Here is a 15,203-nt window from a genome sequence, read left to right as displayed (position 1 = left end):
ATTCTACCGGGTCAGACTGGAACAGGCGATTGAAGAGGGTGTGGAGGGACTCTGCCTCTGGTTAACAGGCGAGGCCCATCTCAGTGGATAAGTGGGAGGGACAAAGAATGAGTTTAGTTTATTCTAACATCACAGAACTGACAGAATCTCGTAACATAGGAGCAAAGGAATTGCTAGATGAGAAAAGACAGAGGTTTGTGTAATTCCCCATCAACATCCTGGTAGTCAAATGCTACAGTTAGTTTACAACAGACCCAGACATGAGTTGAGGAACATCCAAGTGGTGGAGAGCTTTGGGAACCATAGATCCAAAGACACCTGTTCCTCCCAAGCATGCTGCACTTACCACATGCCATATCTCAAATTACTCATACACTACATCCCAAAATGTGATTTTTCTGAAATAAATCTATCTAATTTGCCGTTTAATTAATCAATATTAACTGCTTCCGCCATCTCCCTAGGGAACCTGTTCCCCAGATTGACCACTCGCTCACTGAAATATTGTTTCCACAGAGTAGTTTTGAATTTACCCTCCTTCGAGCAAAGGCCGTGTCCTCTGTTTCTACTATACTGGACAAAGTGAATCAGCAATGATATCACCTCTTAACTTTCTCTTTTCTAGTGAGAACATGCCCAGTTTACACAATAGCTCCTCCTAATCCAACCCCTCCAGCCTCTCAATCACTCTAGTTGTTCTCTTCAATAGCTGCGATAACCTTTATACTGAGGCAACCAGAACTGTACAAGTATTCAAAGTGTGGGCACACCAATGATTAATAAAGGAGCGGGATTATCTCACTGCGTGTGCTTAATATTGACCTGTTAGCACATCCAGCATCTGATTTGCTTTCCTCACTGTCACTGAGAATTGTTGCAATATCAAATATTGGAATCGTAGAATGTTACAGCATGGAAACTGGCAAAATATCAAAGAAATTGATAAAACTGCAAATATTGTGAATCTGAAACAATGATACGAAGAGGTTAAAATACCCAGAGGATCTGTCAGTATCTGTACAAAGATCAGGGGAGCAGTTCTGGTTTAACTCTTGTGTGGAGTGAAAACAAAGGGAAACGGTTTTAGCAGGACTGGGAAAAGGAGAGACCAGAGGCAACAGACAGGAGTTAGAGGGAAAGCAATGAGTTGAGTGACCAGGAAACTACTTAATAGTTAATCGGTGAAATGTCGGACGACATAAAAAAATCCCCTGTCGGTTAAAGATAAGACATTAAAAAACAGAAGAGCTCAAATGGTGAAATAATATGAGACACAAAGATTTAAAAAAAAAGCAGTGTGGGGAAGGAAAAAACTGACTATCCACCATCAATACTGTGCAATTGTTTGTTTTCTCCTCCGAGACTAACCCCAACTTCCTGCTCACTACCCATTGCCGTTAATATCCCACCTAGTCTAATCCCAACCTCCTGCTCACTACCCATTACCGTTAATATCCCACCGAGTCTATCCCCAACCTCCTGCTCACTACCCATTACCATTAATATCCCACCGTGTGTAATCCCAACCTCCTGCTCACTACCCATTACCGTTGATATCCCACCGTATGTAATCCCAACCTCCTGCTCACTACCCATTACTGTTACTATTCCATCTAGTCTAATCACAATCTCCTGCTCACTATCCATTACTGTTAATATCCCGCCTAGTCTAATCCCAACCTTCTGTTCACGCCATGAAATCTAAAATTCCCTTTTCTCCAAAAACAATCAAATTATCTTTGCTTGCCTCGCAACAGTTTTGGGAGTAAATTATACATTCTAATGTCCATGTACGGAAATAAATGTATCCACCCTTGCCCTTCATACTTCCAATTAGCCTAAATTTATGGCCTCTGACCAGACAGTGGAAACAATCTGCAAACATTTCTTTCATCATAAGCTTTCAGAAACTGAAGACTTCCATCAACTCCTCGCCTAATCCATTCAACTCTTGTCACATGAGCCCTAAATTCTCAAATTCCCTCCAACAGGAATTCCACATCCCAGTAATATCCCAGTGAATCTGCTGAACGGTTTTTAAATTGCTTTTATTTCCTTCCTACAATTGAGTTTCCAAAACTGTACTGGATAAATTACCTGCCCCTGTGCTCTTAGTGTGGAACACCACTCCCCATTGTCCTCCAGTTAAACATTGGGAAGACTGATGCCATCGTCTGCTACCCCGCCACAAATTCCACCTCCTCGTCACTTGAGTCCATCTCCCTCCCTGGCCACTCCCTGATACTAAGCCAGGCTGTCAGCAATCTCCATGTCCAATCTTGCACTGAACTCCCAGCCCCATATACTCTCCATCACAAAGGTCCCCTACTTCTATCTCCATAATATTGCCTGCCCCTACCTTGTCCGACATCCAGTTCTGAATGAGCAGAAACTTTCTCCAATAAAATGTTAGGAAGACCAAAGCAATTGTTTTCGGTACCCGCCACAAACTCCGTTCCCTAGCCACTGATTCCATCCCTCTCCCTAACATCTGTCTGATGCTGAACCACACTGTTCGCCGCCTGGTTGACATATTTGATCCTGAAATGAGCTTCTGACCACATATCAGCAGTATAATTAAGACCTCCTGCTTTCACCTCCGTAACATCGCCCGTCTCCGCCCCTGCCTCAGCTCATCCGCTGCTGAAACACTCATCTATGCCTTTGTTACATCTAGACTTGACTATTCCAATGCACTCCTGGCAGGCCTCCCACATTCTACCTTGCATAAACTTGAGGTCATCCAAAACTCGGCTGCTTGTGTCCTAACTCGCACCGTCATGCTCACCCATCACCCCTGTGATCGCTGATCTACTTGGGCTCCCGGTTAGGCAACATCTCGATTTCAAAATTCTCATCCTTGTTTTCTAATCCCTCCATGACCTTGTCCCTCCCTATCTCTTTACTCTCCTTCAGCCCCACAACCCCCGAGATATCTGCGCTCCTCGAATTCTGCCCTCTTGAGCATCCCTGATTAAAATCGCTCAACCATTGGTGGCCGTGCCTTCTATTGCCTAAGCCCTAAGCTCTGGAATTCCCTGCCTAAACCTCTCCGCAGTGCTACCTTTCTTTCCTCCTTTAAGATGCTACTTTATACCTATCTCTTTGACCGAGCTTTTGGTTACCTGCCATAATTTCTCCTTATGTGGCTCGGTGTCAAATTTTATTGTCTTATAACACACCTGTGAATCGCCTTGGGACTTTTTACTACGTTAAAGGTGCTATATAAATGCAGGTTGTTGTTGCCTTTGCCCATCTCCTGCTGAACACTCATTCATGCCTTTCTGAAGTCCAGACCCAACTGTTCCAATGCTCCACGGACTGGTCTCCTTCCTTGCACCTTCTGTAATCTTCCACTACTCCAGAATTCAGCTGCTTGCCCCTGCACAGGTTTTATTCAGATATCACTCGTGTGCTCACTCACGTTTAATGATTCCCGGTCCTCGAATGCCTTCATTTTAAAATTCCCATTCTGCTCTTTAAATAACTTAATGACCTCGACCTTCCCTATCTCTGTAACCCACTCCAGCCCTACAACCTCCCGTGCAAATGGAATTCTCCGTTGCTCTGTCTCTGAACTCTTGTGCACCTCCTCCTTCACACCACCACTGGTGGCTGAGTGTTCAGTTGTCTTGGGCCCCACGCTCAGGAATTCACTCCATCAACCCCTCCACCTCCCTCTACTCCTTAAACCTTACCTTTCCTCTCGCTTCTGGCCACATCTGCTGATTTATCCTGCTTTGTCTCGGGCCCATTGTCTGATTCCGCCTCTGTGAAACACCCTGGGACGTTTTTCTATGTTAAAAGCCTTATATAAATGTAAGTTGTCGATGGAAGTCCTGACTATGCATTGCTGGATATGTGCTCCCAGTTACTGAGGTTTCATACCAGCAGCGGGTATACAAACAATTGAGTACCTGACATTTCACTTACCGAGGAAACATTTGATTGGATTTTTTATCATTTTTATTATAGGTCAGTTATCCTGACCAATATATCAACAGTGGTTGTTTCGAATAGGCGGTGGCAATTCCTCAGTTTTCTAGCTGATTCCCTCCCTTCACATTTGACCGTTCCCTGCCACTCGATTTCTGATTCGCTGCTGTTTTATTTCTAAGTAAATCACAAAGTGTGACAGCAGGCAGTAAGTGTGAGAAGCAAGTGTATCACATTCTCAATCAGTAATCTGATGTCATGTTGGACAATGAAGAACAGAGAAAACTAATCTCATTAAAACCACTGCAGATTCTCAGTGATTCCTCATGCTCCAGGAATGATATTTCTGATTTCTATTTTTCTTTTATCTCATTTATTTGTCATTAATGGCTGAAGCAAGATGTTTACAGGATACTCAAACCCTGTTCAGAATGTATCAGTACCCGGCCCAGTGATTGCTCTCTGTGCACAAACAATTGGGAGATCCCAGCACTGAGCAGATCCTTTCCTTCTCATTCTCGGTGTTTGTCTTTCACTCCGCTCCTCAATATATTCATTATTATTCTTTACAGAAAGTCACTGAACTTGCGGAGAAGGGAAACTGGGTGTACAGTTCCAAACTTCTCCTAAATCTGGTGATGGAGAAAGGCTCTGGGGCCCGAAGGGTGATGTGGGAATCCTTTGTGAAAATGCGCCACAGGTTACCAAAGCTGGAAAAATTCTGAAAGAAATACAGGTACCTGGTAAGGTAAAATCACACACTGAATGCAAATTCAGATTTGACTGTAATATTGCATAGATCTGATATCATGAAATCAAATTGATTTCAACAGGTTCGGATCCATTTGCTTACATAAAAATTGCACAAGGTTTATCCGAAATACCCAGTCACCTGAAAGGTAAGTGATGATATGGAGATTTCAATGCATTTTTTCACTTGAGAATCAGAATGTTTGACAGGAGCTGTTTGTTTAGAGGTTGTCCGAATCTGGGATGCTGAAGTTCAAAGGCTGAGGAAACAGGATTGAACATCATTTGGATTCGTGATTAATCCACAAAAGTTCTGCGTAGGTTCAGTTTACAATTAACACCGATTTTTGAATTATTGGTAAATTTGCAGGTCTTGTATGCTCCAGTTAATCCAACTGCATATCGCCTACACCTGGCAGGATCCTGATACACTGTGAAACCCCATACACACCTGGCAGGATCCTGATACACTGTGAAGCCCCATACACACCTGGCAGGATCCTGATACACTGTGAAACCCCAGACACACCTGGCAGAATCCTGACACACTGTGAAACCCCATACATATCAGGCAGGATCTGGATGCACTGAAACCAAGGTCCCTGATCCTGATGTGGAAGTTATTGTGCGCCTGGGCTTCTATTCCAGCATAAACTGTCAGAAAAATGATTGAGAAATGGGAAACAGTGAATTATTTTCATTGTACATCACGTCATGAACCGTCCAATCGTGTTCGATCCAGTCTGAGAAGATGTTCAGATGTTCACACAATCAAACAATAACCGAGGAGGAACATGAGGAAAAGGCCATGTTATGGGTGATTAGAAACTGATTGTCCTATTCCCCCTGGCAGTGAAACAGACAAACTAGGCACAGAGAAGCTTGTTGTACTGAAAGAAGCTTTCATTCAGGAGGATTTTGAATCCCAATTTACTGATTATCAGAAACATATTCGTAATTTTCAAAACTACATTGTAGGAAACTCTTATCCAAATGAAACTATGGTGCGTAATTATTGTAACTGTTGAAATTAACTCTCAATCTTTTCTTCGCTAACATTATAATCAATTAAGTGTGCTGTAGTTTTACTTCTGATTTTAATCGGTTACATGATGAGACAGTTGCATAAACAAAATAATGTAAGTGTAAAATCAGTGAAAAACTTTTCAGATTTTCTGAAACACAAAAGGAGGATGTTTAGGGGAACAAGAGATGACTTTGGTCCAAACAAGTCTGTCCCTGTTAGAGGTTAACCCACCTGCCCCTCCTCTGTGTATCCACAGAAACACAACCATTGTATCTTGTCCCCACTTACACTGCCCCTTAGTGTCCTCCCTGGTAACTGGTTCCCCGCTCTGTTACCCTTCGGTGAAAAAGATTACCCTGATTTCCCTTCCTACTCCTGGCTTCCTAGTGTCTGTTTTCTCTATTAATTGTGTTCTTTGTGAGTTACTTTCCTGCATTAATTTTGTGAATTCTGTTAGAAATTCTGATCTATATTTAAATATCCGAAATCTCTGCTGAATAAAACCTGCAAAACCCGCACCCTTTCCTCTGCCTTAGTTCCTGATGCACATGATCATATTTCTTTCTGCACCTTCACCATTGCAATAACATTCTTCCTGTGCTGGGTTGAATAGAAGCACACACAATACCTGCCCAGGACCTGACACACTAACAGGGGAACTTCTGCACATTCACAGTCCGTCCCTCTCCCAGTGCTCACACTACCCCAGATAACCTGCACAGGACCTGACACACTAACGGGGGAACTTCTGTACATTCACAGTTTGTCACTCTCCCAGTGCTCACACTGCCCCAGATAACCTGCCTAGGACCTGACACACTAACGGGGGAACTTCTGTACACTCACAGTTTGTCCCTCTCCCAGTGCTCACACTACCCCAGATAACCTGCCCAATGTCTGATACAATAACCGTGGGAATCCTGGCCATTCACAGTCTGTCTCTCTCCCAGTGCCCACACTAACCGAGTTAACCTGCCCAAGACCTGATAAAGTAACAATTGGTCTTCTGCACATTGACCCTCTCTGTGAGCAGCCAATCTCGTTTTCCATTGCGGCAGAAGTTGAGCACCACTGACGGTTTCATATATTGATCCACTAGAAACTCTACTGTCGTATAACCAGGCTCATGTGTGGATTTATAATGAGATGTCTTTAGTACAGGGCAGGCCGGATAGTATTAACCATTGGGGAATATATCATCTTCATAGAAATCTCCATGTTCAGTGAATATTAGAATCAAGTGAGGATTAGAAACTTTTCTCGGCCATTGCTCACTTCAAAGTGCGGTTTCCATTAACTGAGTTTTAATTTCTACACGAACCTCTGTTGAAGCTGTGAAGTGAATCTTGCAATATTTGACTGAATAGTGAAGTGATATTGAGCTGTTTTGTGTTAATACAACTAACATTGAAAACCACTTTCTGTCTGTTCTAATTGAAGATGTTAAACAGAAACACAAGGAAACACTCTGGGTACAAACTGAAACACTGAGAGTGAACACTATCCTAATAAAGGAGATGGTTAAGATTTTCCAGCTGGTTGATTGATACGCTGAGCTAACGGTCATTTCTACTGTCCGAGATCGGACACTTTAGAATATGACCTGCTGGCAAGAGGCCGAGACCATGAAGAGTGGAGAGAGAAACATCTCTGGAGAGAACTGGAAAAAATCCGAACTGATCAATTGTTCCAGAGCAGTTTTTCCCAGAGAAAATCCATTTCTGGGAGTTCAGCAGCATTGAGCGGAGTCCCGGGGATTGGTAAAACAACAATGGTACAAAATATTGTTCGTGACTGGGCCACTGGGAAAATATACCCACACTTTCAATTTGTTTTCAGCTTTAAATTCCGGGATTTGAACGCTATTAACTGTAGAATAAACCAGAGGAATCTGATACTGGATCCGTATCCTTACTTTGCGAATACTCTGGGAGAGCTCTGGAAGAACCCAGAGGGATTGCTGTTTATATCAAATCAAAATCAAATCAAATCAACTTTTATTGTCATTGTTCATGCACAAGTGCAGTACAACGAAATGTAGGCTTGCGGCTCCCGAGAGTGTACATTTGTATTAAGACATTTAAACATCCAACATACATTTGGCTTTTAGTATATTAACATAAATATGACCATAATAAAGTGCATTGGCAGAAGTGCAGGCTTTAGAGTTTATTTGTGGAGTTCAGTAGGATGACAGCCCTGGGAAAGAAGCTGTTCCTAAATCTGGTCGTACGGGTGCAAATGCATTTGTAGCATCTCCCAGATGGTAGGAGGGTGAACAGACTGTGGCTGGGGTGGGTAGGGTCTTTGATGATTGACCGTGACCTCCGTAGACAGCGTTTCTGGTATATGTGCTCTCTGGTCAATAGCTGAGTGCCGGTAATGCGTTGGGCAGCTTTGACTACTCGCTGCAGGGCTTTCCGGTCATAGTAGCTACAGCTGCCTTACCATGCTGTGATACAATTTGTCAGGATGCTCTCTATAGTGCAGCGGTAAAAGTCAGAGAGGATCAGGGGTGACAGATTACATCCCTTCAGACTCCTTAAGAAATATAGGCGCTGCTGGGCCTTCTTCTCCAGAGAGGAGGTGTTGAGGGTTTGGATGGTTTGGATGAATTCAAGGACAGGATCGATTTTGCTGACAGTCGGAGAAATACAGTACCTCAGCACATGTGCACAGATCCCGAAGACTGATGTGAAGTGTCTGACATTGTGTACAGTTTAATACAGCACAAGCTGCTCCCAGGATGCTCAGTGCTAGTGACCAGCCATCCCACTGCATTACATTTATTGGAAAAGGCTGAGATCGGTGTCTGGGCTGAAATCCTGGGATTTGTTGGTGAACAGAAGGAATATTTCAACAAGATTTTTGAAGATCGGAAGGTGGCAGCAGCTGTTTTCAAACATGTGGAGGAGAACGAGATCCTATACACCATGTGTTACAACCCTTCCTACTGCTGGATCCTCGGTCTGTCACTGGGTCCCTTCTTTACACAAAGAGACAGGAATCAGCAGCGAGTTCCCAAGATCATCACACAACTATATTCCTACTATATTTACAACATTCTAAAAAACCATGGCCGAGAGATTGAAAGCACCCGTGATGTGTTGCTGAAGCTTGGTGAGATGGCCTTCACAGGAGTCTCCGAGAAGAAGATCGTGTTTAGAAATGGAGATTTGATCAAGTACAATCTGCAACCTTCCCAGTTCCTGTCTGGGTTCATGATGGAACATTTGGAGAGAGATGATTCTGCCCAGAGCATGGTGTACACATTCCCGCACCTCACCATCCAAGAGTTTGTAGCTGCACTCGCACAATTCCTGACTCTAAATCCTGGGGACATCCGAAAACTCCTCAGTGAAGCCCACAGCAAGGAAGATGGGCGATTTGAGATATTTCTCCGTTTTGTTGCTGGCCTCTCCTCTCCACAGTCAGCTCGGCCCCTGGAGGAGTATCTGGGTCCATTTCTTCATCAAACCACCTGCCGAGTGATTGTCTGGGTGAAGGAGAAGATTGAAGGACAGATTGGAAACACAGGGAGTGAATCTGGTAAAAGGAACCTCCTGAACACATTTCATTACCTGTTTGAGTCTCAGAATAAGGCACTGGCTCGGGCCACAGTCGGATCTGTGGAAACACTTACATTTGGTGGATTGCGACTGACCCCGATTGACAGTGCGGCCCTGTCTCATATCATTGGACTCTGTGATACAATAAAAACACTCAATGTAGGGGCCTGCAACATTCAGTGTGAAGGATTCCAGCGGCTGGGACCCGCACTGCACAAATGCCGAGTGTTGAGGTAACTGTTTATTTGTCTCTAACTGTTGGGCGAATTGTAGAACAGTCGTTGATGTTCCGTAATGAAGGGAAATAAGCAGTTCAGTTAAACCAGAGAGAAGCAGATTCAGCACAAATATGACCAATAATAAGAGGATCGGTCAGTAATTCCCAACGGACTGGAGAATCTGAAATGGATCCTTGTGAACAAGTAGGGATTTTACAGTCTTTATCAGATCAGCAAATGCAGGTCACTGAGAGCCTGATAATTAATTACAATAAATCATATTTGATAAGGCTGGACAGCGGAATGTAAACATAAAATATAATCCGTCAGTGAAGGTAAAACTAATTAAAAATATTTTCCACATCCACCATTTCAACTAGAAACAGGAGAGAAACCCGAGGTTAAATCAGTAACAGTTCGATATTTACTCCAATACCGTGCAGGGTTTGTCTTGTTGAGGGGGTTAGTTTCCTGGATTGGGAATATTGGGGAATCGGGAATTCTTTCAGCTGTTAATGTTTAGAATTATTCACAGTCCTGAACATTGATTAAAGATTGATATTCAGGATCTTAAATCTTCCTGTGAAAATGTTCTAATCCAATCTAACGTGTTGTGGGGTATGAGCCCCGGATTACAGACGCACACCAGCCAGTGGTGGGGCCTCGCACACAGCAGGCAGCTCCTGGGTAAACCGGGGGCAGTGAACATGGGAAATTCCCCATAATCCGCCCCCTGTGTGTGAGACCCCGCTCGGGGAGGGAACTCCCGAAATTTCCACAAAAACTGTCGAGCCAGTTACACCTGAATAGATGTAGCGCCAGTTTAATGGGGAATAAAGTGAGAGACACCACTCCCCTATAAATTAGGGGCTCAGGGACATTTGTAACTTGTAGCAGGACAGAATAAACTCTCCATGTTACATAAAATTCTGGGGGACTGATTTTAATGCAGCAGTTGGTGCCGTTTCACAATATAACTCACCCTGAGATATTATAGAGATTAATATAATGCACAGAGTATAAAGTACAGGGAATCACCGCTTTATCATTTAATTTGGGGAAAATCGCCCCTTTCCCATCAAATGTGGAGGTAAAATAAGAAGCAGCAGAAATGAGACAAGTTTCCTCATACATGACAGGGTTGGTTGCTGAGCTCCAGAAGGATAATTCTGATCATCAGGAAATGAGACTGGACTGAGGGACATTTAAAGGCTTAACACAGATCGCACTTTAGTTCATATATTCAGTGAATGTCAGTAATTGTATTTATGGGGAGTTGGACAGAGTGCGATTCATTGGCAGTGAGAGGAAAATCTAGTTATTAATTCCTGAAGTCATTTCAGTGATTGCTGTAATCTGAGAGAGAAATTGTATCTCATCCGGGATTTCATTCAGTTTGTTTCTCATCTCTATCTGTTTGTGTTTAGCCTGAGTGATAATAAACTGGTAGATTTTGGAGTGAAACTGCTGTCTGCGGCTCTAAGGATACCGGACTGTAAAATACAGGAACTGGTGTAAGTACCAGACTGTACGAGATTGTGTTTATAATAACTGGATGTCTGACATTGTACATTATTATTAGTGTATCATTAATAGTGATATTAAACACTGGGGATTTACTCTGATTCCTGCTATTTCTCTCTCTGATCCCAGGCTGCGTGATATCAGTCTCACGGATTGTTATGCTGAGGTTCTCGCCTCCGCTCTCAGTACAAACCAGTCACTGACGGTTCTGAACCTGAACAATAATAAACTGGGAGATTCAGGAGTGAAACTACTGTCTGCGGCTCTGAGGAACCTGGACTGTAAAATACAGGAACTGCGGTAAGTAACAGACTGTGAGATTGTGTTTATAATAACTGGATGTCTTAACACTATATTATTATTAGTGTCAGTAATAGTGTTATTAATAAACACTGTACATTGTTAATATTGGTAATAGTTTTATTAATGAACACTGCACATTATCAGTATCAATAACAGTGTTGTTAATAATAAACAATGGGGATTTACTCTGATTCCTGTTATTTCTCTCTCTCTGATCCCAGGTTGCGTGCTGTCGGTCTCAGATTCTGGTGCCGAGGATCTTGCCTCCGCTCTCAGTACAAACGGCTCACTGGCGGTTCTGGACCTTGGCTGCAATAAACTGGGAGATTCAGGAGTGAAACTACTGTCTGCGGCTCTGAGTAACACGGACTGTAAAATACAGGAACTGGAGTAAGTACCAGACTGTGTGAGATTGTGTTTATAATAACTGGATGTCTGACACTGTACATTATTAGTATCACTAATTGTGTTATTAATAAACACTGGGGATTTACTCTGATTCCTGTTATCCTCTCTCTGATCCCTGTCTGGATAATAACGGTCTCTCAGATACTTATACCAAGGATCTCGTCTCTGCTCTCAGTACAAACCGGTCACTGGCGGTTCTGGACCTCAGTTGCAATAAATTGGAAGATTCAGGAGTGAAGCTACTGTCTGCGGCTCTGAGGAACCCGGACTGTAAAATACTGGAACTGTGGTAAGGACCAGACTCTGAGAATTTGTTTATAATAACTTGATGTCTGACACTGTATATTATTATTAGTTTCAGTAATTGTGTTAATAAACACTGTACATTATTATCAGTAATAGTGTTATTAATAAACACTGCACATTATCAGTAATAGTGTTAATAAACATTTTACATTATTATCAGTGATAGTGTTATTAATAAACACTGAAAATTATTACAGTAATAACACTATTGCCAATAATAATGCTCAGTGTTTATTAATAACTCTATTACTGATATTAATAAATATTGAGTATTATGATTAATATCAGTAATAGTGTTATTTATAAACACTGGGGATTTACTCTGATTCCTGTTATTTCTCTCTCATCCTCAGGCTGGATGATGTCGGTCTCACAGATTCTTGTACCGAGAATCTCACCTCCGCTCTCAGTACAAACCGGTCACTGAGGTTTATGAACTTGAACAATAATAAACTAGGAGATTCAAGAGTGAAACAATTGTCTGCGGCTCTGGGGAACCCGGATAGTAAAATACAGAAACTGGAGTAAGTACCAGACTGTGTGAGATTCTGTTTATAATAACTGGATGTCTGACACTGAACATTATTATTAGTATCAGTAATAGTGTTATTAACAAACTCTGGCGATTTACCCTGATTCCTGTTGTTTATCTCTCTCTGATCTCCAGGCTGAAGGCTGTTGGTCTCTCAGATCCTTGTACCGAGGATCTCGCCTCCGCTCTCAGTACAAAACGCTCACTGACGGTTCTGACCCTGGAATCAAACTCCTTCACAGACCGATCTGTCCCTGCTCTCTGCCGCCTCATACAGACCTGCAAGAGTCTGGAGCAGATCTGGTGAGTGTTTGTGTTGATGTTTAACGTAATAAATAAAATATAAATGGGATTCAGTCACTTTTATAGGTAACATTTGTCTGTAATTATTATAATATTAACCTCCGACTCCCTGTTATTTACACTGTTGTTCAATCTATTTATTTCCTGTTTAATCTTTAATCTGTTTCAGGCTGACTGGGAATCAGTTCAGTTCAAACAGAGAGGATCAGCTGAAGTCGCTGTGGGAATCCAGACCTGGACTGAGAGTGGATGTGTGAACATCTCCCATTGTGAGGTCAGAGCACCAGCCGCAGGGTCACGAGTCTCAGCCGCCCGGCACCACAGCGCTGCTTCTGCAGGATATCCGGGGCTGAATGATCCGCAATGGGGCACTGGGGAAATGCACAGACAGGAAGGGCCCAGGGTGGGGCTCAGTCTGGGCTGCAGTGGGACACTGACAATTTAACTCATTATTCTGGAGTTTGGGGGTAACATAACCAGGGGTACCGCTCAGTGTCATTTCCCAGTGACCCAGCTGGGAAGTGAACCTGTGTGAGTTCAGGATGGGGCAGGGTCTGTTCTGCTTGGATGGATCCCATCATTCAATAGGGAACAACACCCAGTGTCTGGGGTCATCCTATACTATTAGGAGAGTTTTCAGAGACCTGTGCACCTGTGGAATTGAACTCCAGGATGGGTCAGCACAAGGAGGGGAGAAATGGGGAAAGTGCCAGCTGGGGATCCCGCTGTTCTGTGCGTGCGAACGTGAGCATTAGCGATGTTTATCACCCTGAATCTTCCGTAATTTCTGGGACCAACACGAGGACAGAAACTGATGTTACCATGGAAATGAAACCACGTGCACTTACAATAGACTTAATTTTAAAACTGTAGCACCTGGTAATGTGACTTCTGACTGAGATTGTGGAAAGAACTGTTGATCCACGAAACGTCCTGAGGAAACTCAGGGGCGGATGAACGGACTTGTTCTCACCCGTACCCATAGGCTTTGTATAATGACTGACGCTTGGAAATGTTTCTGACATTGTGAAATTTCATCTCTGTATCATTGCCTTATGGATTATGTAACAGTACTGATGAGAATTGTTATCATGTGTTGTTGAATTAAATGGTGCATTATATCAACAGGCGCAATTCAATTAAAATGTGAGAATTGTTTCTGATAGCTTCTAATCATTCCCTTCTCCAGATAAAGCTGGGTGTGGATCAGAAGAAGTGATCCTGAGGAAAACGTCAGAGCGAGCCAACAGCAACATGGTTCCAATAGTCTTTCGCCCCTTATCCAGTGAGAATTGTAGAATCATATCGCCCAGCAGGAGGCCATTTCGGCCATCGTGCCTGTGCCGGCTCTTTGAAATTGTTATCAAATTAGCCCCTTTCCTCGTAGCCCCGTAAATTTTTCTCCTTCAAATATTTATTCAAATCAAATCAAATCAAATCAAATCAACTTTTATTGTCATTGTTAGTGCACAAGTGCAGTACAACGAAATGTAGGCTTGCGGCTCCCGAGAGTGTACAATTTGGATTAGGACACTTAAACAATTCAACATACATTTGTACATATATATTAGCATAAATATGACCATAATAAAGTGCATCAGCAGATGTGCAAGCTTTAGTTTTAATTGTGGAGTTCAGTAGGATGACAGCCCTGGGAAAGAAGCTGTTCCTAAATCTGGTCGTACGGGTGCGAATGCATCTGTAGCGTCTTCCAGATGGTAGGAGGGCGAACAGACTGTGGCTGGGGTGGTTAGGGTCAAAATTCCATTTTGAAACTTAATACTTAATCTGTTTCAATCACCATTTCATGCAGTGCATTCCAGATCACAACAACTCCTTGTGTAAAACAAATTCGCCTTAGGTTGTCTCTTTTGCCAATCACCTTAAATCGAGCTCCTCTGGTTACCAGCACTGCTACTGGAAACAGTTTCTCCTTATTTACCACTAGCAGGGGAGCCCCGGGGTGCGAGGGCAATATTGGGCTGCGCGGTCTCTTTGACCCTGTCTGTCCCCCCTCTCGGTCCTGGTCGATGTGTGGGCCGGAAGCCTGGGACTGCATTTGGGCTGTCGGCAGTTGGAGAAGCCAAGGCCCGTTTTTTTTTTTTTTTTAAGCTAAACATTTCTAGCTTTTAATACCTTAAAAGATGAAAGTTAAAGTACTTATAAAACATTTTTGGTAAATCTTTTTCAAAAAAAAGAAGATACTAACCTCGATGAGCAGATTTTTAGGTTGAGGCAATGGCTGCCAGATCCCTGAGATGAAAACGATTAGTCTCGCCCACACACACACCGATTGGTCAACCATCAGGTGACTGAACTGTAGGATT

The 15,203-nt window shown here is 43.0% G+C and overlaps 1 pseudogene across 1 annotated transcript in view; it reads left to right on the top strand.

Moving 5' to 3' along the window:
- Nucleotides 1-13,133, top strand: part of LOC147092569 (NACHT, LRR and PYD domains-containing protein 14-like) — a 359,808-nt pseudogene extending 346,675 nt beyond the window's left edge. Inside the window, exons 8-13 of the transcript XR_015075001.1 lie at nucleotides 10,928-11,014; nucleotides 11,154-11,338; nucleotides 11,549-11,717; nucleotides 12,395-12,565; nucleotides 12,709-12,876; nucleotides 13,046-13,133. The product of XR_015075001.1 is annotated as an NACHT, LRR and PYD domains-containing protein 14-like (transcript). The remainder of the gene's footprint in view (nucleotides 1-10,927; nucleotides 11,015-11,153; nucleotides 11,339-11,548; nucleotides 11,718-12,394; nucleotides 12,566-12,708; nucleotides 12,877-13,045) is intronic.
- Nucleotides 13,134-15,203: the final 2,070 nt, after the last annotated feature.

Source organism: Somniosus microcephalus, unplaced genomic scaffold (genome assembly GCF_052327205.1).
Source record: "Somniosus microcephalus isolate GS21.2 unplaced genomic scaffold, FLI_Smic_1.0 unresolved_chr2, whole genome shotgun sequence".
Lineage (NCBI taxonomy): Eukaryota > Metazoa > Chordata > Chondrichthyes > Squaliformes > Somniosidae > Somniosus > Somniosus microcephalus.
This window is presented reverse-complemented; position numbering and strand designations above follow the sequence as displayed.